Here is a 24,664-nt window from a genome sequence, read left to right as displayed (position 1 = left end):
AAAAGCAATATTCTCTTGAACACCATAAAGAAAAGTGTTTCAAAATAAAGAATCAAGTGGGTGCTGTGGCTTAGCTGGTTAAAGCGCCTGTCTACAGGAGATCCTGAGTTCAACTCTCAGCAGTGCCTTGCTTTTCTCATTGTTATATAACAAATCATTTTCATTAGGTCTTATTCCGATACGATTAAAATATAAAAGTCTGATTCATCTTACTGTTGAACAGATCATCTTTAACCTTATAAAAACCCAAGTATTTTCAAGATTATAGAATGAATACTGTTATTGCAAAATGAAAAAAATACATATCTATGAGAAAGACGTAGATGAAATGTCTACCTAGATTGGAGCAATATTATTACCTTCATGAAAAAAAATTGTAATGAATTCAAGAAATGAAATTGGGTTTTATAGGAGTACCTGTTTATTAAAACATATTAATCCTTGCGTAGTGATTGAGTATCTTTTCGTGTTTAAGATTACAATACATATAAAGAAGAATTTATAGCAGAAAACACATTTTCATCATTAACAATAAATTCTTTATGCATTTTTTACTATTGCTGTTGGTGCTGTGGCTTAGTGGTTAAAGCTCCTATCTCGTAAACAGGAAATCCTGAGTTCAAATCTTAGCAGCATTTAACTGTTTTCTTCATGCTTTCCGAATAATTTTCATCAAACAAGTGATGAATACAATTCAAGTATAAACATCTGGTTCTATGAACTTTAGAATAAGTTATCTTAAAAATTAAATAAAATACTTGGTATTGTGAAGATTTTTGTAGGAATGCATTGATTGAAATAGGGAAAAGAAAATGACAAAGAACAAGATAGAGGTGAATGATCACTCTATTGTTGAATTCAACTAATCCATTCTTCAGCAAGGTATATTTTAAAATGATATGAATAGGGTAAACTTCAAATTAGAGAGGTGTTTTTGAATAAGTGAAGAGTCTTCATTCATCTTAAGTGTTTGAGTAGAGAAGTGTGTGAACTTAGAAAAGAATATGAAAGTGAAAAAGCAATATTCGCTTGAACACCATAAAGAAAAGTGTTTCAAATTTAAGAATCAAGTGGGTGCTGTGGCTTAGCTGGTTAAAGCGACTGTCTAGTAAACAGGAGATCCTGAGTTCAACTCACAGCAGTGCCTTGCTTTTCTCATTGTTATATAACAAATCATTTTCATTAGGTCTTATTCCGATACAATTAAAATATAAAAGTCTGATTCATCTTACTGTTGAACAGATCATCTTAAACCTTATAAAAACACAAGTATTTTCAAGATTATAGAATGAATACTGTTATTGCCAAATGAAAAAAATACATATCTATGAGAAAGACGTAGATGAAATGTCTACCTAGATTGGAGCAATATTATTACCTTCATGAAAAAAAATTGTAATGAATTCAAGAAATGAAATTGGGTTTTATAGGAGTACCTGTTTATTAAAACATATTAATCCTTGCGTAGTGATTGAGTATCTTTTCGTGTTTAAGATTACAATACATATAAAGAAGAATTTATAGCAGAAAACACATTTTCATCATTAACAATAAATTCTTTATGCATTTTTTACTATTGCTGTTGGTGCTGTGGCTTAGTGGTTAAAGCTCCTATCTCGTAAACAGGAAATCCTGAGTTCAAATCTTAGCAGCATTTACCTGTTTTCTTCATGCTTTCCGAATAATTTTCATCAAACAAGTGATGAATACAAGTCAAGTATAAACATCTGGTTCTATGAACTTTAGAATAAGTTATCTTAAAAATTAAATAAAATACTTGGTATTGTGAAGATTTTTGTAGGAATGCATTGATTGAAATAGGGAAAAGAAAATGACAAAGAACAAGATAGAGGTGAATGATCACTCTATTGTTGAATTCAACTAATCCATTCTTCAGCAAGGTATATTTTAAAATGATATGAATAGGGTAAACTTCAAATTAGAGAGGTGTTTTTGAATAAGTGAAGAGTCTTCATTCATCTTAAGTGTTTGAGTAGAGAAGTGTGTGAACTTAGAAAAGAATATGAAAGTGAAAAAGCAATATTCGCTTGAACACCATAAAGAAAAGTGTTTCAAAATTAAGAATCAAGTGGGTGCTGTGGCTTAACTGGTTAAAGCGCCTGTCTAGTAAACAGGAGATCCTGAGTTCAACTCACAGCAGTGCCTTGCTTTTCTCATTGTTATATAACAAATCATTTTAATTAGGTCTTATTCCGATACAATTAAAATATAAAAGTCTGATTCATCTTACTGTTGAACAGATCATCTTAAACCTTATAAAAACACAAGTATTTTCAAGATTATAGAATGAATACTGTTATTGCCAAATGAAAAAAATACATATCTATGAGAAAGACATAGATGAAATGTCTACCTAGATTGGAGCAATATTATTACCTTCATGAAAAAAAATTGTAATGAATTCAAGAAATGAAATTGGGTTTTATAGGAGTACCTGTTTATTAAAACATATTAATCCTTGCGTAGTGATTGAGTATCTTTTCGTGTTTAAGATTACAATACATATAAAGAAGAATTTATAGCAGAAAACACATTTTCATCATTAACAATAAATTCTTTATGCATTTTTTACTATTGCTGTTGGTGCTGTGGCTTAGTGGTTAAAGCTCCTATCTCGTAAACAGGAAATCCTGAGTTCAAATCTTAGCAGCATTTAACTGTTTTCTTCATGCTTTCCGAATAATTTTCATCAAACAAGTGATGAATACAATTCAAGTATAAACATCTGGTTCTATGAACTTTAGAATAAGTTATCTTAAAAATTAAATAAAATACTTGGTATTGTGAAGATTTTTGTAGGAATGCATTGATTGAAATAGGGAAAAGAAAATGACAAAGAACAAGATAGAGGTGAATGATCACTCTATTGTTGAATTCAACTAATCCATTCTTCAGCAAGGTATATTTTAAAATGATATGAATAGGGTAAACTTCAAATTAGAGAGGTGTTTTTGAATAAGTGAAGAGTCTTCATTCATCTTAAGTGTTTGAGTAGAGAAGTGTGTGAACTTAGAAAAGAATATGAAAGTGAAAAAGCAATATTCGCTTGAACACCATAAAGAAAAGTGTTTCAAATTTAAGAATCAAGTGGGTGCTGTGGCTTAGCTGGTTAAAGCGCCTGTCTAGTAAACAGGAGATCCTGAGTTCAACTCACAGCAGTGCCTTGTTTTTCTCATTGTTATATAACAAATCATTTTCATTAGGTCTTATTCTGATACAATTAAAATATAAAAGTCTGATTCATCTTACTGTTGAACAGATCATCTTAAACCTTATAAAAACACAAGTATTTTCAAGATTATAGAATGAATACTGTTATTGCCAAATGAAAAAAATACATATCTATGAGAAAGACGTAGATGAAATTTCTACCTAGATTTGAGCAATATTAATACCTTCATGATTTTTTTTTAAAGAATTCAAGAAATGAAATTGAGTTTTATAAGAGTACCTGTTTATTAAAACATATTAATACTTGCGTAGAGATTAAGTATGTTTTCGTGTTTAAGATTAGAATACATATAAAGAAGAATTTATAGCAGGAAACACATTTTCATCATCAACAATAAATTATGTATGCATTTCTTACTATTAACGTTGGTGCTGTGGCTTAGTGGTTAAAGCGCCTGTCTCGTAAACAGGAAATCCTGAGTTCAAATCTCAACAGCACCTAACTGTTTTCTCCATGCTTTCCGAATAATTTTCATCAAACAAATGTTGAATACAATTTAAGAATAAACATCTGGTTCTATGAACTTTAGAATAAGTTATCTTAAAAATTAAATAAAATGCTTGGTATTGAGAAGATTTTTGTAGGAATGCATTGACTGAAATAGGGAAAAGAAAATGACAAAGAAAAAGATACAGGTGAATGATCACTCTATTGTTGAATTCAACTAATCCATTCTTCAGCAAGGTATATTTTAAAATGATATGAATAGGGTAAGCTTCAAATTAGAGAGGTGTTTTTGAATAAGTGAAGAGTCTTCATTCATCTTAAGTGTTTGAGTAGAGAAGTGTGTGAACTTAGAAAAGAATATGAAAGTGAAAAAGCAATATTCGCCTACTGCCCCTGTTGCAATACCTTCTGCGTCAGTGCCCATTGGGGTGGATGAAGCGACTGTTGACATCTTGGGGAAACTCATTAAATCTTACATGCTTCCCTTGTTGGAACGTGTAAGGGTTATGGGGGACAAATTGGACCGCCTGGTGGCGTCCTTTGAATCATCCCATTCCTCAGGCATGGCTAAGATCAATAATCCCCCCAGTACCCCTGCTAGCCTATTCCATACTGCAGGTGTACCATCCAAGGCCACTGGTCAGTCTACGTCCACTTCCACTAAAACACTTACCTCCAACTCAACTAAAACTGTCTCCATATCTAGCAAAGCTACGTTAGTGGTTCCAAATTCTACATTATCTCAACCTCCTGTGGCTGCTACCCCCAGTGTAGCAACTACCAAACCATTACCAAAGAGGGTAGTAACAGCAAAAAAGAATGGGATGGGCAAACTTGCCGACATAAATAGCAAACAGAAGAAATCCCTACCCTCGAAAAGGTTTGTCGACCTGCCACCTGATTCCTTAAACTTTGTTATTGTTATGGCAGGTGTGCCACCTTTACAGGAAGGGGACAGGGAAAATGACGAAAGTCTAAAGAACAAAGTCATTTTCTGGTTAAAAACAAATAGACCCCTCCCTCCGAACCTTAACGGGGATATTGTAACGGTTAGAAGATGTAAGTGGGTTGGGGTGCGTCCCAAGGATATTGAAGGGGATATTATTATTATTAACTTTAGAGACCATAGGGTTGTATCTCATCTCTCTGACTGGTATGTGGGGAACAACGAGGGTGGGATTTCCACAAGGAACCTAGGATATTTTTACCCTGAAACCCTGACTAACCCACACAAAAGTCAACTTGGTGGAGGTAGCAAAGCCAAAAATCTACCCAAATGGTCCAACTTTTCGTCAAGTTTTCATGTTCCCCACTTTAACCCTGAAGCTTTGTATCGCTCTTACATTGAATCCACCTACAACTGCCCCCCCCAAACACCGGGCTGGGCTAAGCCATACATCCAGCAGTCAGGCCCTGCTGTACCAATGGGATTGCCTTTTATCAATAATCCTCCGCATCCCTTGTTCCCCCCCACATTAGCTTTTAGACAGGCTCTGCAGCCTCCCAGCCTATTTCCAGCTCTTTTTAATCCCAATAGGCCCCCCCATCCCAAGGATATGTGGAATATCCCGCTGAGAAATCTTTATGAGCCACTCTCTGGGCTGTCAACGAATGATTGACAAACTAGGGGGTACAGAACAGATGCCCAGCTTATATCTTCGGTAGGATTGTTTTCATGCTCCCCTCAATGTAAGACTGTATGTGTTAAAGTTCCTGCTGTTGGTTGCGAAGAAGGTGTCCATGCTCCATCAACTGGGCGGGATACCACCTCCCCGTCTCAGGAAATTCTGCCCTCCTGTGTGGTTTCTGCTACTGGCCCACTCCCAGCACAGGCACCTCGGGACGGGGTCTGTAGGACGCCTAATGACGGGGTTCCGGTGGATGTTGTTGCTGCTATGGTTGGTTCTCAACATCCCTGTAGATCCCCCCCCGCAGTTGTTACAGCTCCGGGTGTACAGGCACGTCCCAAGGGTACTTTATTGGGTTGCTGGAATGTTGCGGGTATGGATTCCTGTATTTGTATTCCTGATTGGGCAGACTTCATCAGCCAAGGTGATGTCTGGTCCTTTCAGGAGACTTGGTCAACTCATCCAGTATACTTCCCAGGTTATCTGAGCTTTAACAAACCTGCAGTTAGAGGGCATAGAGGCAGGGCCATGGGGGGTCTCACTGTTTGGGTGCGCCAATTAGCAGGAGTCTCTGCCAAAGAAATCCACATAGACTGTCCTGACATTCTCATTGTTAGCCTGAAGCTTAATAGCGGACTGGTTATATTGCTGTTTAATGTGTATGCAAGAGGTACTCAGGGTGGTCGTGTTTCATCTACTCTACTACTTTTAGATGAATTCCTTGGTTCAGCTCGTCAAAAGGGTCATATGGTGGTTACGGGTGATTTCAACACCTGCTTTGAACCACTAAGTGTGGATGACGGGTTGTTATCGGTGGACGAGGACTCGACCTGGGGTATTCCACAATTGGAGCTTCCCCCGATCACTAAATGGTCTCAAAGTGCCACTTTTATTAAAGGCCTATGCCTGAATTGGGGACTGCGTGCCCTAAACGGCCGTACCAGATCAGACAGATTGGGCAACCCAACATTCTTTAATGGAAGATCTAGTAGTCGCATTGACTATATCTTAGTTGATGTAACTCTGTGGTCCTTAGTTTTGGATATGGAAATCAGCCCTCGGCCTGAAAGTGACCACGAACCTCTCCTTGCGGAACTCAAGGATTTTAGTTTTTCCAAGCCCTCTGTGCATCTCGCTAACGCTGTTCAAGAGGCCGTGGTATTAACTAATGACTTGAGGAGGGTACGGTGGCCAAAGGTTGCTGTTGATGTGGATGCTCGCACCAAAATAAGATCTCTGGTCTCTGACTCCCTAAAATTATTTGAGCTATGTGATGACCCAAATCAAATATCTACTAAAATCTTAGATATTCATGCCAGCCTGTTCACATCTCTTAAGTCCCTATTTATTAAAATAGTTGCTAAAAAGGGCATTGGGAAACCGAGGAAGCCAGCGAACTGGTTCAATGATGAGTGTGGTACATCCCATCAAAACCTGTTCAAAGCTCTAAAATCTAGAGACACAGCTCTTATTAAATCTTCCAGGAAGGCCTACAATATAGCCAAGAGGCGGGCCAAAGCGACCTGGGATCAAGAACGCTGGGCCCTTCTAGTTGAGGCTTGCGGTTCTAGAAATCTCACGCATTTCTGGCACCTCCTCAAATGGGGTAAGTCCTTGGACGATCGTCCGAGCCCAGCCTTTGTCGACCAAGAAAAATGGGTGTCCCATTTTGAGGATCAGTTCAGGTGCCTTAGTGATTGGGAAAGTCCTATTGGGTGGCCGCTGTCCTTTGACACCCTTGTGTTTTCAGCCAAAGAGGTTGAAAACGTTTTGAATTCCATCCCTAGGGGCAAAGCTCCCGGTCCGGATTGTATCCCGGCGGATTTGTTCCAACAGGACCAAGACCTATGGGTGCCCTACCTACTGTTCCTGGCAAACACGCTGGCCAGTGGAGCAAAGGTGCCTGTCTCATGGGCGGGTGCTGAGATTTTGCCCATTTTCAAGAAGGGTGATCGGTCGGTTCCTTCCAACTACCGGCCGATCAGCCTTATTGACGCGGTCCAAAAAATAGTGTCACGTCTTGTCCTTTCCCGGGTTCAGGCCTGGATTGAGGAATTCAATATACTCACTCCTCTCCAAGCAGGGTTTAGACCACATGTTAGTACTCTGGATCAGGCCTTTCGGTTTATGCTTCTACATTGGAAGACGGTCACCCTTGGCAAAGGTAACCTCTACGCGGCCTTCGTAGACCTTAGGTCTGCGTTTGATCTTGTACCAAGGGTTGGGCTTTGGAACAGTCTTTTGGAAATGGGTATGCCTCCCTCTTTAGTTCGTATCATTGTCAACCTTCATGCAGAGACTTATGCCTATGTACGGTGGGGAAAACCTGGTGAGGTGACCAAAAAGTTTCCTGTGCTGAAAGGGGTCAGACAGGGATGCGTTTTGGCTCCAACTCTGTTCTCTTTATATATAAACAGAGTCACCAAGTATTTTGAGGGCTGCCCCACAGATGCGCCAAGCTTGGCTGGCATGAAGATCCCTCTGCTCATGTTCGCTGACGACACTCTCTTGATTTCAAGAACCAGGCAGGGATTACAGCTTGCTCTGTCGAGGTTTGAGAGTTTCTGCAGCGAGCATGAGCTAGAGGTGAACGTTGCAAAGACCAAATTTATGGTCATGAGGGGTCACAAGCAGGTCAAGGCTAGGGTATTAATGGGGAATACCCCCCTTGAGCAGACCAAGTATTTTACTTATTTGGGTGTTTCATTTAGCGACACACTCAATTGGTCCCATCAGATCGAGCTCCTGACCCTGAAACATCAACAGCTGGGGGGAGCATTGATTAAAGAACATAAAAGCTCCTTTACTAAACCCATGTCCCCGCTGATGAAGATCTATGGTGGGAAGGTTTTGTCAGCAGTGCTATATGGTGCTGAGCTATGGGGAGGTAGCAACCTGGACTCCCTGAAACATTCTCAAAATAAATTTCTAAGGATGGCAACTGGTCTGCCACAATCGACACCTTTAATTCCCCTACTATACGACCTTGGGTGCCATTCGGTGGTCGATTGTGCACGATTTCGACCGATTTCCTTCTGGAGGCGTCTGTGGACAACCCCTGTCCTACACCACTATGCTGAAGCCTGCCTTGAGTTAAAAAACTCTCCGGGAGCACTAAAAATAGGATGGTTTAGAGATCTTAAGGCTACTCTCCTATCTTTGGGCCTCTCTGAGCTGTGGTTGTCACCTGAGACAGCCTCTTTTCCATCTAAAAATGAGCTCAAAGAGTGCTATTGGGCCTGGGTGATGCACAATACCTTTATAAAATCAAGCCCAAGTAGTCTTTCAGGTTTATTTTTGGTGCACAAAGATCTTCCCAGGTTAGAAAACTACTGGGAGATCATTACCAAACCCCTGGATCGGAAACTCTTTTTCCAATTCAGATGTGGCACACTCCCTATTGGGGACTTCACCACCAAGTGGGGAAAAGCTAGTCAGGGGTTTTGCGCAAACTGTCAAGGGTCAGGGGAAAGTCTATCTCATATGTTGTTTGTGTGTCCCCAATACTCAGCCCCCAGATCTAAGTGGCTAAAACCTGTCTGTAGCCAACTAGGTACACGCTCGTCTGCTGAGGCCCTGAGACTGTTAAAAACTAATTTGGATCCGATTATTGTGGTGGGGGTAGCAAAGTTTTTGGGCTGGGCCTGGATTATTAGAAGTAGGTTTATTAACCTAAATTAGCCGAGATTGTTTTATTCTGCACTACTGTGGTAATTTGTATTTGAATCTTTTAAATTTTGTATACTTTTGCAAGAAGCCATTCGATACCAACGATTTAATACTGTTTTTATATATGTTATTGTGTTACCTTGTATCTATGTCTTTTATGATGAATTAATCGAATAAAGACTTCTTGAACTGAAAAAAAGTGTTTGAGTAGAGAAGTGTGTGAACTTAGAAAAGAATATGAAAGTGAAAAAGCAATATTCTCTTGAACACCATAAAGAAAAGTGTTTCAAATTTAAGAATCAAGTGGGTGCTGTGGCTTAGCTTGTTAAAGTGCCTGTCTAGTAAACAGGAGATCCTGAGTTCAAATCTCAGCAGCGCCTTGCTTTTCTCATTGTAATATATAACAAATCATTTTCATTAGGTCTTATTCCGATACAATTAAAATATAAAAGTCTAATTCATCTTACTGTTGAACAGATCATCTTTAACCTTATAAAAACCCAAGTATTTTCAAGATTATAGAATGAATAATGTTATTGCAAAATGAAAAAAATACATATCTATGAGAAAGACGTCGATGAAATGTCTACCTAGATTGGAGTAATATTATTACCTTCATGAAAAAAAATTGTAAAGAATTCAAGAAATGAAATTGGGTTTTATAAGAGTACCTGTTTATTAAAACATATTAATACTTGCGTAGTGATTGAGTATGTTTTCCTGTTTAAGATTACAATACATATAAAGAAGAATTTATAGCAGGAAACACATTTTCATCATCAACAATGAATAATTTATTCATTTCTTACTATTACCGTTGGTGCTGTGGCTTAGTGGTTAAAGTGCCTTTCTCGTAAACAGGAAATCCTGAGTTCAAATCTCAGCAGAACCTAACTGTTTTCTCCATGCTTTCCGAATAATTTACATCAAACAAATGTTGAATACAATTTAAGAATAAACATCTGGATCTATGAACTTTAGAATAAGTTATCTTAAACATTAAATAAAATGCTTGGTATTGTGAAGATTTTTGTAGGAATGCATTGACTGAAATAGTGAAAATAAAATGACAAAGAACAAGATAGAGGTGAATGATCACTCTATTGTTGAATTCAACTAATCCATTCTTCAGCAAGGGATATTTTAAAATGATATGAATAGGGTAAACTTCAAATTAGAGAGGTGTTTTTGAATAAGTGAAGAGTCTTCATTCATCTTAAGTGTTTGAGTAGAGAAGTGTGTGAACTTAGAAAAGAATATGAAAGTGAAAAAGCAATATTCTCTTGAACACCATAAAGAAAAGTGTTTCAAATTTAAGAATCAAGTGGGTGCTGTGGCTTAGCTGGTTAAAGCGCCTGTCTAGTAAACAGGAGATCCTGAGTTCAACTCTAAGCAGTGCCTTGCTTTTCTCATTGTTATATAACAAATCATTTTCATTAGGTCTTATTCCGATACAATTAAAATATAAAACTCTGATTCATCTTACTGTTGAACAGATCATCTTAAACCTTATAAAAACACAAGTATTTTCAAGATTATAGAATGAATACTGTTATTGCAAAATGAAAAAAATACATATCTATGAGAAAGACGTAGATGAAATTTCTACCTAGATTTGAGCAATATTAATACCTTCATGATTTTTTTTAAAGAATTCAAGAAATGAAATTGAGTTTTATAAGAGTACCTGTTTATCAAAACATATTAATACTTGCATAGTGACTGAGTATGTTTTCGTGTTTAAGATTACAATACATATAAAGAAGAATTTATAGCAGGAAACACATTTTCATCATCAACAATAAATTATGTATGCATTTCTTACTATTAACGTTGGTGCTGTGGCTTAGTGGTTAAAGCGCCTGTCTCGTAAACAGGAAATCCTGAGTTCAAATCTCAGCAGCACCTAAATGTTTTCTCCATGCTTTCCGAATAATTTTCATCAAACAAATGTTGAATACAATTTAAGAATGAACATCTGGTTCTATGAACTTTAGAATAAGTTATCTTAAAAATTAAATAAAATGCTTGGTATTGTGAAGATTTTTGTAGGAATGCATTGACTGAAATAGGGAAAAGAAAATGACAAAGAACAAGATAGAGGTGAATGATCACTCTATTGTTGAATTCAACTAATCCATTCTTCAGCAAGGTATATTTTAAAATGATATGAATAGGGTAAACTTCAAATTAGAGAGGTGTTTTTGAATAAGTGAAGAGTCTTCATTCATCTTAAGTGTTTGAGTAAAGAAGTGTGTGAACTTAGAAAAGAATATGAAAGTGAAAAAGCAATATTCTCTTGAACACCATAAAGAAAAGTGTTTCAAATTTAAGAATCAAGTGGGTGCTGTGGCTTAGCTGGTTAAAGCGCCTGTCTAGTAAACAGGAGATCCTGAGTTCATCTCTCAGCAGTGCCTTGCATTTTCTCATTGTTATATAACAAATCATTTTCATTAGGTCTTATTCCGATACAATTAAAATATAAAAGTCTGATTCATCTTACTGTTGAACAGATCACCTTTAACCTTCTAAAAACCTAGGTATTTTCAAGATTATAGAATGAATACTGTTATTGCAAAATGAAAAAAAGTACATATCTATGAGAAAGACGTAGATGAAATGCCTACCAAGATTGGAGCAATATTATTACCTTCATGAAAAAAAATTGTAAAGAATTCAAGAAATTAAATTGGGTTTTATAAGAGTACCTGTTTATTAAAATATATGAATCCTTGCGTAGTGATTGAGTATCTTTTCGTGTTTAAGATTACAATACATATAAAGAAGAATTTATAGCAGAAAACACATTTTCATCATCAACAATAAATTATTTATGCATTTTTTAATATTACCGTTGGTGCTGTGGCTTAGTGGTAAAAGCTCCTATCTCGTAAACAGGAAATCCTGAGTTCAAATCTCAGCAGCATTTAACTGTTTTCTTCATGCTTTCCGAATAATTTTCATCAAACAAGTGATGAATACAATTCAAGTATAAACATCTGGTTCTATGAACTTTACAATAAGTTATCCTAAAAATTAAATAAAATACTTGGTATTGTGAAGATTTTTGTAGGAATGCATTGATTGAAATAGGGAAAAGAAAATGACAAAGAACAAGATAGAGGTGAATGATCACTCTATTGTTGAATTCAACTAATCCATTCTTCAGCAAGGTATATTTTAAAATGATATGAATAGGGTAAACTTCAAATTAGAGAGGTGTTTTTGAATAAGTGAAGAGTCTTCATTCATCTTAAGTTTATGAGTAGAGAAGTGTGTGAACTTAGAAAAGAATATGAAAGTGAAAAAGCAATATTCTCTTGAACACCATAAAGAAAAGTGTTTCAAATTTAAGAATCAAGTGGGTGCTGTTGCTTAGCTGGTTAAAGCGCCTGTCTAGTAAACAGGAGATCCTGAGTTCAACTCTCAGCAGTGCCTTGCTTTTCTCATTGTTATATAACAAATCATTTTCATTAGGTCTTATTCCGATACAATTAAAATATAAAAGTCTGATTCATCTTACTGTTGAACAGATCATCTTAAACCTTATAAAAACACAAGTATTTTCAAGATTATAGAATGAATACTGTTATTGCAAAATGAAAAAAATACATATCTATGAGAAAGACGTAGATGAAATGTCTACCTAGATTGGAGCAATATTATTACCTTCATGAAAAAAAATTGTAAAGAATTCAAGAAATGAAATTGGGTTTTATAAGAGTACCTGTTTATTAAAACATATTAATACTTGCGTAGTGATTGAGTATGTTTTCCTGTTTAAGATTACAATACATATAAAGAAGAATTTATAACAGGAAACACATTTTCATCATCAACAATGAATAATTTATGCATTTCTTAGTATTAACGTTGGTGCTGTGGCTTAGTGGTTAAAGCGCCTTTCTAGTAAACAGGAAATCCTGAGTTCAAATCTCAGCAGAACCTAACTGTTTTCTCCATGCTTTCCGAATAATTTTCATCAAACAAATGTTGAATACAATTTAAGAATAAACATCTGGATCTAAGAACTTTAGAATAAGTTATCTTAAACATTAAATAAAATGCTTTGTATTGTGAAGATTTTTGTAGGAATGCATTGACTGAAATAGGGAAAAGAAAATGACAAAGAACAAGATAGAGGTGAATGATCACTCTATTGTTGAATTCAACTAATCCATTCTTCAGCAAGGGATATTTTAAAATGATATGAATAGGGTAAACTTCAAATTAGAGAGGTGTTTTTGAATAAGTGAAGAGTCTTCATTCATCTTAAGTGTTTGAGTAGAGAAGTGTGTGAACTTAGAAAAGAATATGAAAGTGAAAAAGCAATATTCTCTTGAACACCAAAAAGAAAAGTGTTTCAAATTTAAGAATCAAGTGGGTGCTGTGGCTTAGCTGGTTAAAGTGCCTGTCTAGTAAACAGGAGATCCTGAGTTCATCTCTCAGCAGTGCCTTGCATTTTCTCATTGTTATATAACAAATCATTTTCATTAGGTCTTATTCCGATACAATTTAAATATAAAAGTCTGATTCATCTTACTGTTGAACAGATCATCTTTAACCTTATAAAAACCCAAGTATTTTCAAGATTATAGAATGAATACTGTTATTGCAAAATGAAAAAAATACATATCTATGAGAAAGACGTAGATGAAATGTCTACCAAGATTGGAGCAATATCATTACGCTCATGAAAAAAAATTGTAAAGAATTCAAGAAATGAAATTGGGTTTTATAAGAGTACCTGTTTATTAAAACATATGAATCCTTGCGTAGTGATTGAGTATCTTTTCGTGTTTAAGATTACAATACATATAAAGAAGAATTTATAGCAGAAAACACATTTTCATCATCAACAATAAATAATTTATGCATTTTTTACTGTTACCGTTGGTGCTGTGGCTTAGTGGTTAAAGCTCCTATCTCATAAACAGGAAATCCTGAGTTCAAATCTCTGCAGCATTTAACTGTTTTCTTCATGCTTTACGAATAATTTTCATCAAACAAGTGTTGAATACAATTTAAGTATAAACATCTGGTTCTATGAACTTTAGAATAAGTTATCTTAAAAATTAAATAAAATACTTAGTATTGTGAAGATTTTTGTAGGAATGCATTGATTGAAATAGGGAAAAGAAAATGACAAAGAACAAGATAGAGGTGAATGATCACTCTATTGTTGAATTCAACTAATCCATTCTTCAGCAAGGTATATTTTAAAATGATATGAATAGGATAAACTTCAAATTAGAGAGGTGTTTTTGAATAAGTGAAGAGTCTTCATTCATCTTAAGTGTTTGAGTAGAGAAGTGTGTGAACTTAGAAAAGAATATGAAAGTGAAAAAGCAATATTCTCTTGAACACCATAAAGAAAAGTGTTTCAAATTTAATAATCAAGTGGGTGCTGTGGCTTAGCTGGTTAAAGCGCCTGTCTAGTAAACAGGAGATCCTGAGTTCAACTCTCAGCAGTGCCTTGCTTTTCTCATTGTTATATAACAAATCATTTTCATTAGGTCTTATTCCGATACAATTAAAATATAAAAGTCTGATTCATCTTACTGTTGAACAGATCATCTTAAACCTTATAAAAACACAAGTATTTTCAAGATTATAGAATGAATACTGTTATTGCAAAATGAAAAAAATACATATCTATGAGAAAGACGTAGATGAAATGTCTACCTAGATTGGAGCAATATTATTACCTTCATGAAAAAAAATTGTAAAGAATTCAAGAAATGAAATTGGGTTTTATAAGAGTACCTGTTTATTAAAACATATTAATACTTGCGTAGTGATTGAGTATGTTTTCCTGTTTAAGATTACAATACATATAAAGAAGAATTTATAACAGGAAACACATTTTCATCATCAACAATGAATAATTTATGCATTTCTTAGTATTAACGTTGGTGCTGTGGCTTAGTGGTTAAAGCGCCTTTCTAGTAAACAGGAAATCCTGAGTTCAAATCTCAGCAGAACCTAACTGTTTTCTCCATGCTTTCCGAATAATTTTCATCAAACAAATGTTGAATACAATTTAAGAATAAACATCTGGATCTAAGAACTTTAGAATAAGTTATCTTAAACATTAAATAAAATGCTTTGTATTGTGAAGATTTTTGTAGGAATGCATTGACTGAAATAGGGAAAAGAAAATGACAAAGAACAAGATAGAGGTGAATGATCACTCTATTGTTGAATTCAACTAATCCATTCTTCAGCAAGGGATATTTTAAAATGATATGAATAGGGTAAACTTCAAATTAGAGAGGTGTTTTTGAATAAGTGAAGAGTCTTCATTCATCTTAAGTGTTTGAGTAGAGAAGTGTGTGAACTTAGAAAAGAATATGAAAGTGAAAAAGCAATATTCTCTTGAACACCAAAAAGAAAAGTGTTTCAAATTTAAGAATCAAGTGGGTGCTGTGGCTTAGCTGGTTAAAGTGCCTGTCTAGTAAACAGGAGATCCTGAGTTCATCTCTCAGCAGTGCCTTGCATTTTCTCATTGTTATATAACAAATCATTTTCATTAGGTCTTATTCCGATACAATTTAAATATAAAAGTCTGATTCATCTTACTGTTGAACAGATCATCTTTAACCTTATAAAAACCCAAGTATTTTCAAGATTATAGAATGAATACTGTTATTGCAAAATGAAAAAAATACATATCTATGAGAAAGACGTAGATGAAATGTCTACCAAGATTGGAGCAATATCATTACGCTCATGAAAAAAAATTGTAAAGAATTCAAGAAATGAAATTGGGTTTTATAAGAGTACCTGTTTATTAAAACATATGAATCCTTGCGTAGTGATTGAGTATCTTTTCGTGTTTAAGATTACAATACATATAAAGAAGAATTTATAGCAGAAAACACATTTTCATCATCAACAATAAATAATTTATGCATTTTTTACTGTTACCGTTGGTGCTGTGGCTTAGTGGTTAAAGCTCCTATCTCATAAACAGGAAATCCTGAGTTCAAATCTCTGCAGCATTTAACTGTTTTCTTCATGCTTTACGAATAATTTTCATCAAACAAGTGTTGAATACAATTTAAGTATAAACATCTGGTTCTATGAACTTTAGAATAAGTTATCTTAAAAATTAAATAAAATACTTAGTATTGTGAAGATTTTTGTAGGAATGCATTGATTGAAATAGGGAAAAGAAAATGACAAAGAACAAGATAGAGGTGAATGATCACTCTATTGTTGAATTCAACTAATCCATTCTTCAGCAAGGTATATTTTAAAATGATATGAATAGGATAAACTTCAAATTAGAGAGGTGTTTTTGAATAAGTGAAGAGTCTTCATTCATCTTAAGTGTTTGAGTAGAGAAGTGTGTGAACTTAGAAAAGAATATGAAAGTGAAAAAGCAATATTCTCTTGAACACCATAAAGAAAAGTGTTTCAAATTTAATAATCAAGTGGGTGCTGTGGCTTAGCTGGTTAAAGCGCCTGTCTAGTAAACAGGAGATCCTGAGTTCAACTCTCAGCAGTGCCTTGCTTTTCTCATTGTTATATAACAAATCATTTTCATTAGGTCTTATTCCGATACAATTAAAATATAAAAGTCTGATTCATCTTACTGTTGAACAGATCATCTTAAACCTTATAAAAACACAAGTATTTTCAAGATTATAGAATGAATACTGTTATTGCCAAATAAAAAAAATACATATCTATGAGAAAGACGTAGATGAAATGTCTACCTAGATTGGAGTAATATTATTACCTTTATGAAAAAAAATTGTAAAGAATTCAAGAAATGAAATTGGGTTTTATAAGAGTACCTGTTTATTAAAACATATTAATACTTGCGTAGTGATTGAGTATGTTTTCGTGTTTAAGATTACAATACATATAAAGAAGAATTTATAGCAGGAAACACATTTTCATCATCAACAATAAATTATGTATGCATTTCTTACTATTAACGTTGGTGCTGTGGCTTAGTGGTTAAAGCGCCTGTCTCGTAAACAGGAAATCCAGAGTTCAAATCTCAACAGCACCTAACTGTTTTCTCCATGCTTTCCGAATAATTTTCATCAAACAAATGTTGAATACAATTTAAGAATAAACATCTGGTTCTATGAACTTTAGAATAAGTTATCTTAAAAATTAAATAAAATGCTTGGTATTGAGAAGATTTTTGTAGGAATGCATTGACTGAAATAGGGAAAAGAAAATGACAAAGAACAAGATACAGGTGAATGATCACTCTATTGTTGAATTCAACTAATCCATTCTTCAGCAAGGTATATTTTAAAATGATATGAATAGGGTAAGCTTCAAATTAGAGAGGTGTTTTTGAATAAGTGAAGAGTCTTCATTCATCTTAAGTGTTTGAGTAGAGAAGTGTGTGAACTTAGAAAAGAATATGAAAGTGAAAAAGCAATATTCTCTTGAACACCATAAAGAAAAGTGTTTCAAATTTAAGAATCAAGTGGGTGCTGTGGCTTAGCTGGTTAAAGCGCCTGTCTAGTAAACAGGAGATCCTGAGTTCAAATCTCAGCAGCGCCTTGCTTTTCTCATTGTAATATATAACAAATCATTTTCATTAGGTCTTATTCCGATACAATTAAAATATAAAAGTCTGATTCATCTTACTGTTGAACAGATCATCTTTAACCTTATAAAAACCCAAGTATTTTCAAGATTATAGAATGAATAATGTTATTGCAAAATGAAAAAAATACATATGTATGAGAAAGACGTCGGTGAAATGTCTACCTAGATTGGAGTAATATTATTACCTTTATGAAAAAAAATTGTAAAGAATTCAAGAAATGAAATTGGGTTTTATAAGAGTACCTGTTTATTAAAACATATTAATACTTGCGTAGTGATTGAGTATGTTTTCCTGTTTAAGATTACAATACATATAAAGAAGAATTTATAGCAGGAAACACATTTTCATCATCAACAATGAATAATTTATGCATTTCTTACTATTAACGTTGGTGCTGTGGCTTAGTGGTTAAAGCGCCTTTCTCGTAAACAGGAAATCCTGAGTTCAAATCTCAGCAGAACCTAACTGTTTTCTCCATGCTTTCCGAATAATTTTCATCAAACAAATGTTGAATACAATTTAAGAATAAACATCTGGATCTATGAACTTTAGAATAAGTTATCTTAAATATTAAATAAAATGCTTTGTATTGTGAAGATTTTTGTAGGAATGCATTGACTGAAATAGGGAAAAGAAAATGACAAAGAACAAGATAGAGGTGAATGATCACTCTATTGTTGAATTCAACTAATCCATTCTTCAGCAAGGGATATTTTAAAATGATATGAATAGGGTAAACTTCAAATTAGAGAGGTGTTTTTGAATAAGTGAAGAGTCTTCATTCATCTTAAGTGTTTGAGTAGAGAAGTGTGTGAACTTAGAAAAGAATATGAAAGTGAAAAAGCAATATTCTCTTGAACACCAAAAAGAAAAGTGTTTCAAATTTAAGAATCAAGTGGGTGCTGTGGCTTAGCTGGTTAAAGCGCCTGTCTAGTAAACAGGAGATCCTGAGTTCATCTCTCAGCAGTGCCTTGCATTTACTCATTGTTATATAACAAATGATTTTCATTAGGTCTTATTCCGATACAATTTAAATATAAAAGTCTGATTCATCTTACTGTTGAACAGATCATCTTTAACCTTATAAAAACCCAAGTATTTTCAAGATTATAGAATGAATACTGTTATTGCAAAATGAAAAAAATATATATCTATGAGAAAGACGTAGATGAAATGTCTACCAAGATTGGAGCAATATCATTACGTTCATGAAAAAAATTTGTAAAGAATTCAAGAAATGAAATTGGGTTTTATAAGAGTACCTGTTTATTAAAACATATGAATCCTTGCGTAGTGATTGAGTATCTTTTCGTGTTTAAGATTACAATACATATAAAGAAGAATTTATAGCAGAAAACACATTTTCATCATCAACAATAAATTATTTATGCATTTTTTACTATTACCGTTGGTGCTGTGGCTTAGTGGTTAAAGCTCCTATCTCGTAAACAGGAAATCCTGAGTTCAAATCTCAGCAGCATTTAACTGTTTTCTTCATGCTTTCCGAATAATTTTCATCAAACAAGTGTTGAATACAATTTAAGTATAAACATCTGGTTCTATGAACTTTAGAATAAGTTATCTTAAAAATTAAATAAAATACTTAGTATTGTGAAGATTTTTGTAGGAATGCATTGATTGAAATAGGGAAAAGAAAATGACAAAGAACAAGATAGAGGTGAATGATCACTCTATTGTTGAATTCAACTAATCCATTCTTCAGCAAGGTATATTTTAAAATGATATGAATAGGGTAAACTTCAAATTAGAGGTGTTTTTGAATAAGTTAAGAGTCTTCATTCATCTTAAGTGTTTGAGTAGAGAAGTGTGTGAACTTAGAAAAGAATATGAAAGTGAAAAAGCAATATTCTCTTGAACACCATAAAGAAAAGTGTTTCAAATTTAATAATCAAGTGGGTGCTGTGGCTTAGCTGGTTAAAGTGCCTGTCTAGTAAACAGGAGATCCTGAGTTCAACTCTCAGCAGTGCCTTGCTTTTCTCATTGTTATATAACAAATCATTTTCATTAGGTCTTATTCCGATACAATTAAAATATAAAAGTCTGATTCATCTTACTGTTGAACAGATCATCTTAAACCTTATAAAAACACAAGTATTTTCAAGATTATAGAATGAATACTGTTATTGCCAAATAAAAAAAATACATATATATGAGAAAGACGTAGATGAAATTTCTACCTGGATTTGAGCAATATTAATACCTTCATGATTTTTTTTTTTAAAGAATTCAAGAAATGAAATTGAGTTTCATAAGAGTACCTGTTTATTAAAACATATTAATACTTGCGTAGTGATTGAGTATGTTTTCGTGTTTAAGATTACAATACATATAAAGAAGAATTTATAGCAGGAAACACATTTTCATCATCAACAATAAATTATGTATGCATTTCTTACTATTAACGTTGGTGCTGTGGCTTAGTGGTTAAAGCGCCTGTCTCGTAAAGAGGAAATCCTGAGTTCAAATCTCAGCAGCACCTAACTGTTTTCTCCATGCTTTCTGAATAATTTTCATCAAACAAATGTTGAATACAATTTAAGTATAAACATCTGGTTCTATGAACTTTAGAATAAGTTATCTTAAAAATTAAATAAAATATTTGGTATTGTGAAGATTTTTGTAGGAATGCATTGATTGAAATAGGGATAAGAAAATGACAAAGAACAAGATAGAGGTGAATGTTCACTCTATTGTTGAATTCAACTAATCCATTCTTCAGCAAGGTATATTTTGAAATGATATGAATAGGGTAAACTTCAAATTAGAGAGGTGTTTTTGAATAAGTGAAGAGTCTTCATTCATCTTAAGTGTTTGAGTAGAGAAGTGTGTGAACTTAGAAAAGAATATGAAAGTGAAAAATCAATATTCTCTTGAACACCATAAAGAAAAGTGTTTCAAATTTAAGAATCAAGTGGGTGCTGTGGCTTAGCTGGTTAAAGCGCCTGTCTAGTAAACAGGAGATCCTGAGTTCATCTCTCAGCAGTGCCTTGCATTTTCTCATTGTTATATAACAAATCATTTTCATTAGGCCTTATTCCGATACAATTAAAATATAAAAGTCTGATTCATCTTACTGTTGAACAGATCACCTTTAACCTTATAAAAACCCAGGTATTTTCAAGATTATAGAATGAATACTGTTATTGCAAAATGAAAAAAATACATATCTATGAGAAAGACGTAGATGAAATGCCTACCAAGATTGGAGCAATATTATTACCTTCATGAAAAAAAATTGTAAAGAATTCAAGAAATGAAATTGGATTTTATAAGAGTACCTGTTTATTAAAATATATGAATCCTTGCGTAGTGATTGAGTATCTTTTCGTGTTTAAGATTACAATACATATAAAGAAGAATTTATAGCAGAAAACACATTTTTATCATCAACAATAAATTATTTATGCATTTTTTAATATTACCGTTGGTGCTGTGGCTTAGTGGTTAAAGCTCCTATCTTCTAAACAGGAAATCCTGAGTTCAAATCTTAGCAGCATTTAACTGTTTTCTTCATGCTTTCCGAATAATTTTCATCAAACAAGTGAGGAATACAATTCAAGTATAAACATCTGGTTCTATGAACTTTAGAATAAGTTATCTTAAAAATTAAATAAAATACTTGGTATTGTGAAGATTTTTGTAGGAATGCATTGATTGAAATAGGGAAAAGAAAATCACAAAGAACAAGATAGAGGTGAATGATCACTCTATTGTTGAATTCAACTAATCCATTCTTCAGCAAGGTATATTTTAAAATGATATGAATAGGGTAAACTTCAAATTAGAGAGGTGTTTTTGAATAAGTGAAGAGTCTTCATTCATCTTAAGTGTTTGAGTAGAGAAGTGTGTGAACTTAGAAAAGAATATGAAAGTGAAAAAGCAATATTCGCTTGAACACCATAAAGAAAAGTGTTTCAAATTTAAGAATCAAGTGGGTGCTGTGGCTTAGCTGGTTAAAGCGCCTGTCTAGTAAACAGGAGATCCTGAGTTCAACTCACAGCAGTGCCTTGCTTTTCTCATTGTTATATAACAAATCATTTTCATTAGGTCTTATTCCGATACAATTAAAATATAAAAGTCTGATTCATCTTACTGTTGAACAGATCATCTTAAACCTTATAAAAACACAAGTATTTTCAAGATTATAGAATGAATACTGTTATTGCCAAATGAAAAAAATACATATCTATGAGAAAGACGTAGATGAAATTTCTACCTAGATTTGAGCAATATTAATACCTTCATGATTTTTTTTTAAAGAATTCAAGAAATGAAATTGAGTTTTATAAGAGTACCTGTTTATTAAAACATATTAATACTTGCGTAGAGATTGAGTATGTTTTCGTGTTTAAGATTAGAATACATATAAAGAAGAATTTATAGCAGGAAACACATTTTCATCATCAACAATAAATTATGTATGCATTTCTTACTATTAACGTTGGTGCTGTGGCTTAGTGGTTAAAGCGCCTGTCTCGTAAACAGGAAATCCTGAGTTCAAATCTCAACAGCACATAACTGTTTTCTCCATGCTTTCCGAATAATTTTCATCAAACAAATGTTGAATACAATTTAAGAATAAACATCTGGTTCTATGAACTTTAGAATAAGTTATCTTAAAAATTAAATAAAATGCTTGGTATTGAGAAGATTTTTGTAGGAATGCATTGACTGAAATAGGGAAAAGAAAATGACAAAGAACAAGATACAGGTGAATGATCACCCTATTGTTGAATTCAACTAATCCATTCTTCAGCAAGGTATATTTTAAAATGATATGAATAGGGTAAACTTCAAATTAGAGAGGTGTTTTTGAATAAGTGAAGAGTCTTCATTCATCTTAAGTGTTTGAGTAGAGAAGTGTGTGAACTTAGGAAAGAATATGAAAGTGAAAAAGCAATATTCTCTTGAAAACCATAAAGAAAAGTGTTTCAAATGTAAGAATCAAGTGGGTGCTGTGGCTTAGCTGGTTAAAGCACCTGTCTAGTAAACAGGAGATCCTGAGTTCATCTCTCAGCAGTGCCTTGCTTTTCTCATTGTTATATAACAAATCATTTTCATTAGGTCTTATTCCGATACAATTAAAATATAAAAGTCTAATTCATCTTACTGTTGAACAGATCATCTTTAACCTTATAAAAACCCAAGTATTTTCAAGATTATAGAATGAATAATGTTATTGCAAAATGAAAAAAATACATATCTATGAGAAAGACGTCGATGAAATGTCTACCTAGATTGGAGTAATATTATTACCTTCATGAAAAAAAATTGTAAAGAATTCAAGAAATGAAATTGGGTTTTATAAGAGTACCTGTTTATTAAAACATATTAATACTTGCGTAGTGATTGAGTATGTTTTCCTGTTTAAGATTACAATACATATAAAGAAGAATTTATAGCAGGAAACACATTTTCATCATCAACAATGAATAATTTATGCATTTCTTATTATTAACGTTGGTGCTGTGGCTTAGTGGTTAAAGCGCCTTTCTCGTAAACAGGAAATCCTGAGTTCAAATCTCAGCAGAAACTAACTGTTTTCTCCATGCTTTCCGAATAATTTACATCAAACAAATGTTGAATACAATTTAAGAATAAACATCTGGATCTATGAACTTTAGAATAAGTTATCTTAAACATTAAATAAAATGCTTGGTATTGTGAAGATTTTTGTAGGAATGCATTGACTGAAATAGTGAAAATAAAATGACAAAGAACAAGATAGAGGTGAATGATCACTCTATTGTTGAATTCAACTAATCCATTCTTCAGCAAGGGATATTTTAAAATGATATGAATAGGGTAAACTTCAAATTAGAGAGGTGTTTTTGAATAAGTGAAGAGTCTTCATTCATCTTAAGTGTTTGAGTAGAGAAGTGTGTGAACTTAGAAAAGAATATGAAAGTGAAAAAGCAATATTCTCTTGAACACCATAAAGAAAGGTGTTTCAAAATAAAGAATCAAGTGGGTGCTGTGGCTTAGCTGGTTAAAGCGCCTGTCTAGTAAACAGGAGATCCTGAGTTCAACTCTGAGCAGTGCCTTGCTTTTCTCATTGTTATATAACAAATCATTTTCATTAGGTCTTATTCCGATACAATTAAAATATAAAAGTCTGATTCATCTTACTGTTGAACAGATCATCTTTAACCTTATAAAAACCCAAGTATATTCAAGATTATAGAATGAATACTGTTATTGCAAAATGAAAAAAATACATATCTATGAGAAAGACGTAGATGAAATGTCTACCTAGATTGGAGCAATATTATTACCTTCATGAAAAAAAATTGTAAAGAATTCAAGAAATGGAATTGGGTTTTATAAGAGTACCTGTTTATTAAAACATATTAATCCTTGCGTAGTGATTGAGTATCTTTCGTGTTTAAGATTACAATACATATAAAGAAGAATTTATAGCAGAAAACAAATTTTCATCATTAACAATAAATTCTTTATGCATTTTTTACTATTACTGTTGGTGCTGTGGCTTAGTGGTTAAAGCTCCTATCTCGTAAACAGGAAATCCTGAGTTCAATTCTCAGCAGCATTTAACTGTTTTCTCCATGCTTTCCGAATAATTTTCATCAAACAAGTGTTGAATACAATTTAAGTATAAACATCTGGTTCTATGAACTTTAGAATAAGTTATCTTAAAAATTAAATAAAATACTTAGTATTGTGAAGATTTTTGTAGGAATGCATTGATTGAAATAGGGAAAAGAAAATGACAAAGAACAAGATAGAGGTGAATGATCACTCTATTGTTGAATTCAACTAATCCATTCTTCAGCAAGGTATATTTTAAAATGATATGAATAGGATAAACTTCAAATTAGAGAGGTGTTTTTGAATAAGTGAAGAGTCTTCATTCATCTTAAGTGTTTGAGTAGAGAAGTGTGTGAACTTAGAAAAGAATATGAAAGTGAAAAAGCAATATTCTCTTGAACACCATAAAGAAAAGTGTTTCAAATTTAATAATCAAGTGGGTGCTGTGGCTTAGCTGGTTAAAGCGCCTGTCTAGTAAACAGGAGATCCTGAGTTCAACTCTCAGCAGTGCCT

The 24,664-nt window shown here is 33.4% G+C and overlaps 7 non-coding genes across 7 annotated transcripts; all 7 read left to right on the top strand.

Moving 5' to 3' along the window:
• Positions 1-3,620: 3,620 nt before the first annotated feature.
• TRNAT-CGU (transfer RNA threonine (anticodon CGU)) lies at positions 3,621-3,693 on the top strand. Its single transcript has one exon. It is a non-coding gene; the product is annotated as a tRNA-Thr (tRNA).
• A 7,139-nt stretch (positions 3,694-10,832) lies between these two features.
• Positions 10,833-10,905, top strand: TRNAT-CGU (transfer RNA threonine (anticodon CGU)). Its single transcript has one exon. It is a non-coding gene; the product is annotated as a tRNA-Thr (tRNA).
• A 3,495-nt stretch (positions 10,906-14,400) lies between these two features.
• Positions 14,401-14,474, top strand: TRNAT-AGU (transfer RNA threonine (anticodon AGU)). The gene has a single exon. It is a non-coding gene; the product is annotated as a tRNA-Thr (tRNA).
• A 1,965-nt stretch (positions 14,475-16,439) lies between these two features.
• On the top strand, positions 16,440-16,513 carry TRNAT-AGU (transfer RNA threonine (anticodon AGU)). The gene has a single exon. It is a non-coding gene; the product is annotated as a tRNA-Thr (tRNA).
• A 945-nt stretch (positions 16,514-17,458) lies between these two features.
• On the top strand, positions 17,459-17,532 carry TRNAT-AGU (transfer RNA threonine (anticodon AGU)). Its single transcript has one exon. It is a non-coding gene; the product is annotated as a tRNA-Thr (tRNA).
• A 1,965-nt stretch (positions 17,533-19,497) lies between these two features.
• TRNAT-AGU (transfer RNA threonine (anticodon AGU)) lies at positions 19,498-19,571 on the top strand. The gene has a single exon. It is a non-coding gene; the product is annotated as a tRNA-Thr (tRNA).
• Positions 19,572-24,590: 5,019 nt separating this feature from the next.
• TRNAT-AGU (transfer RNA threonine (anticodon AGU)) lies at positions 24,591-24,664 on the top strand. The gene has a single exon. It is a non-coding gene; the product is annotated as a tRNA-Thr (tRNA).

The sequence above is a fragment of the Lissotriton vulgaris genome, chromosome 12 (assembly GCF_964263255.1).
Source record: "Lissotriton vulgaris chromosome 12, aLisVul1.2, whole genome shotgun sequence".
Taxonomy (NCBI): domain Eukaryota; kingdom Metazoa; phylum Chordata; class Amphibia; order Caudata; family Salamandridae; genus Lissotriton; species Lissotriton vulgaris.
This window is presented reverse-complemented; position numbering and strand designations above follow the sequence as displayed.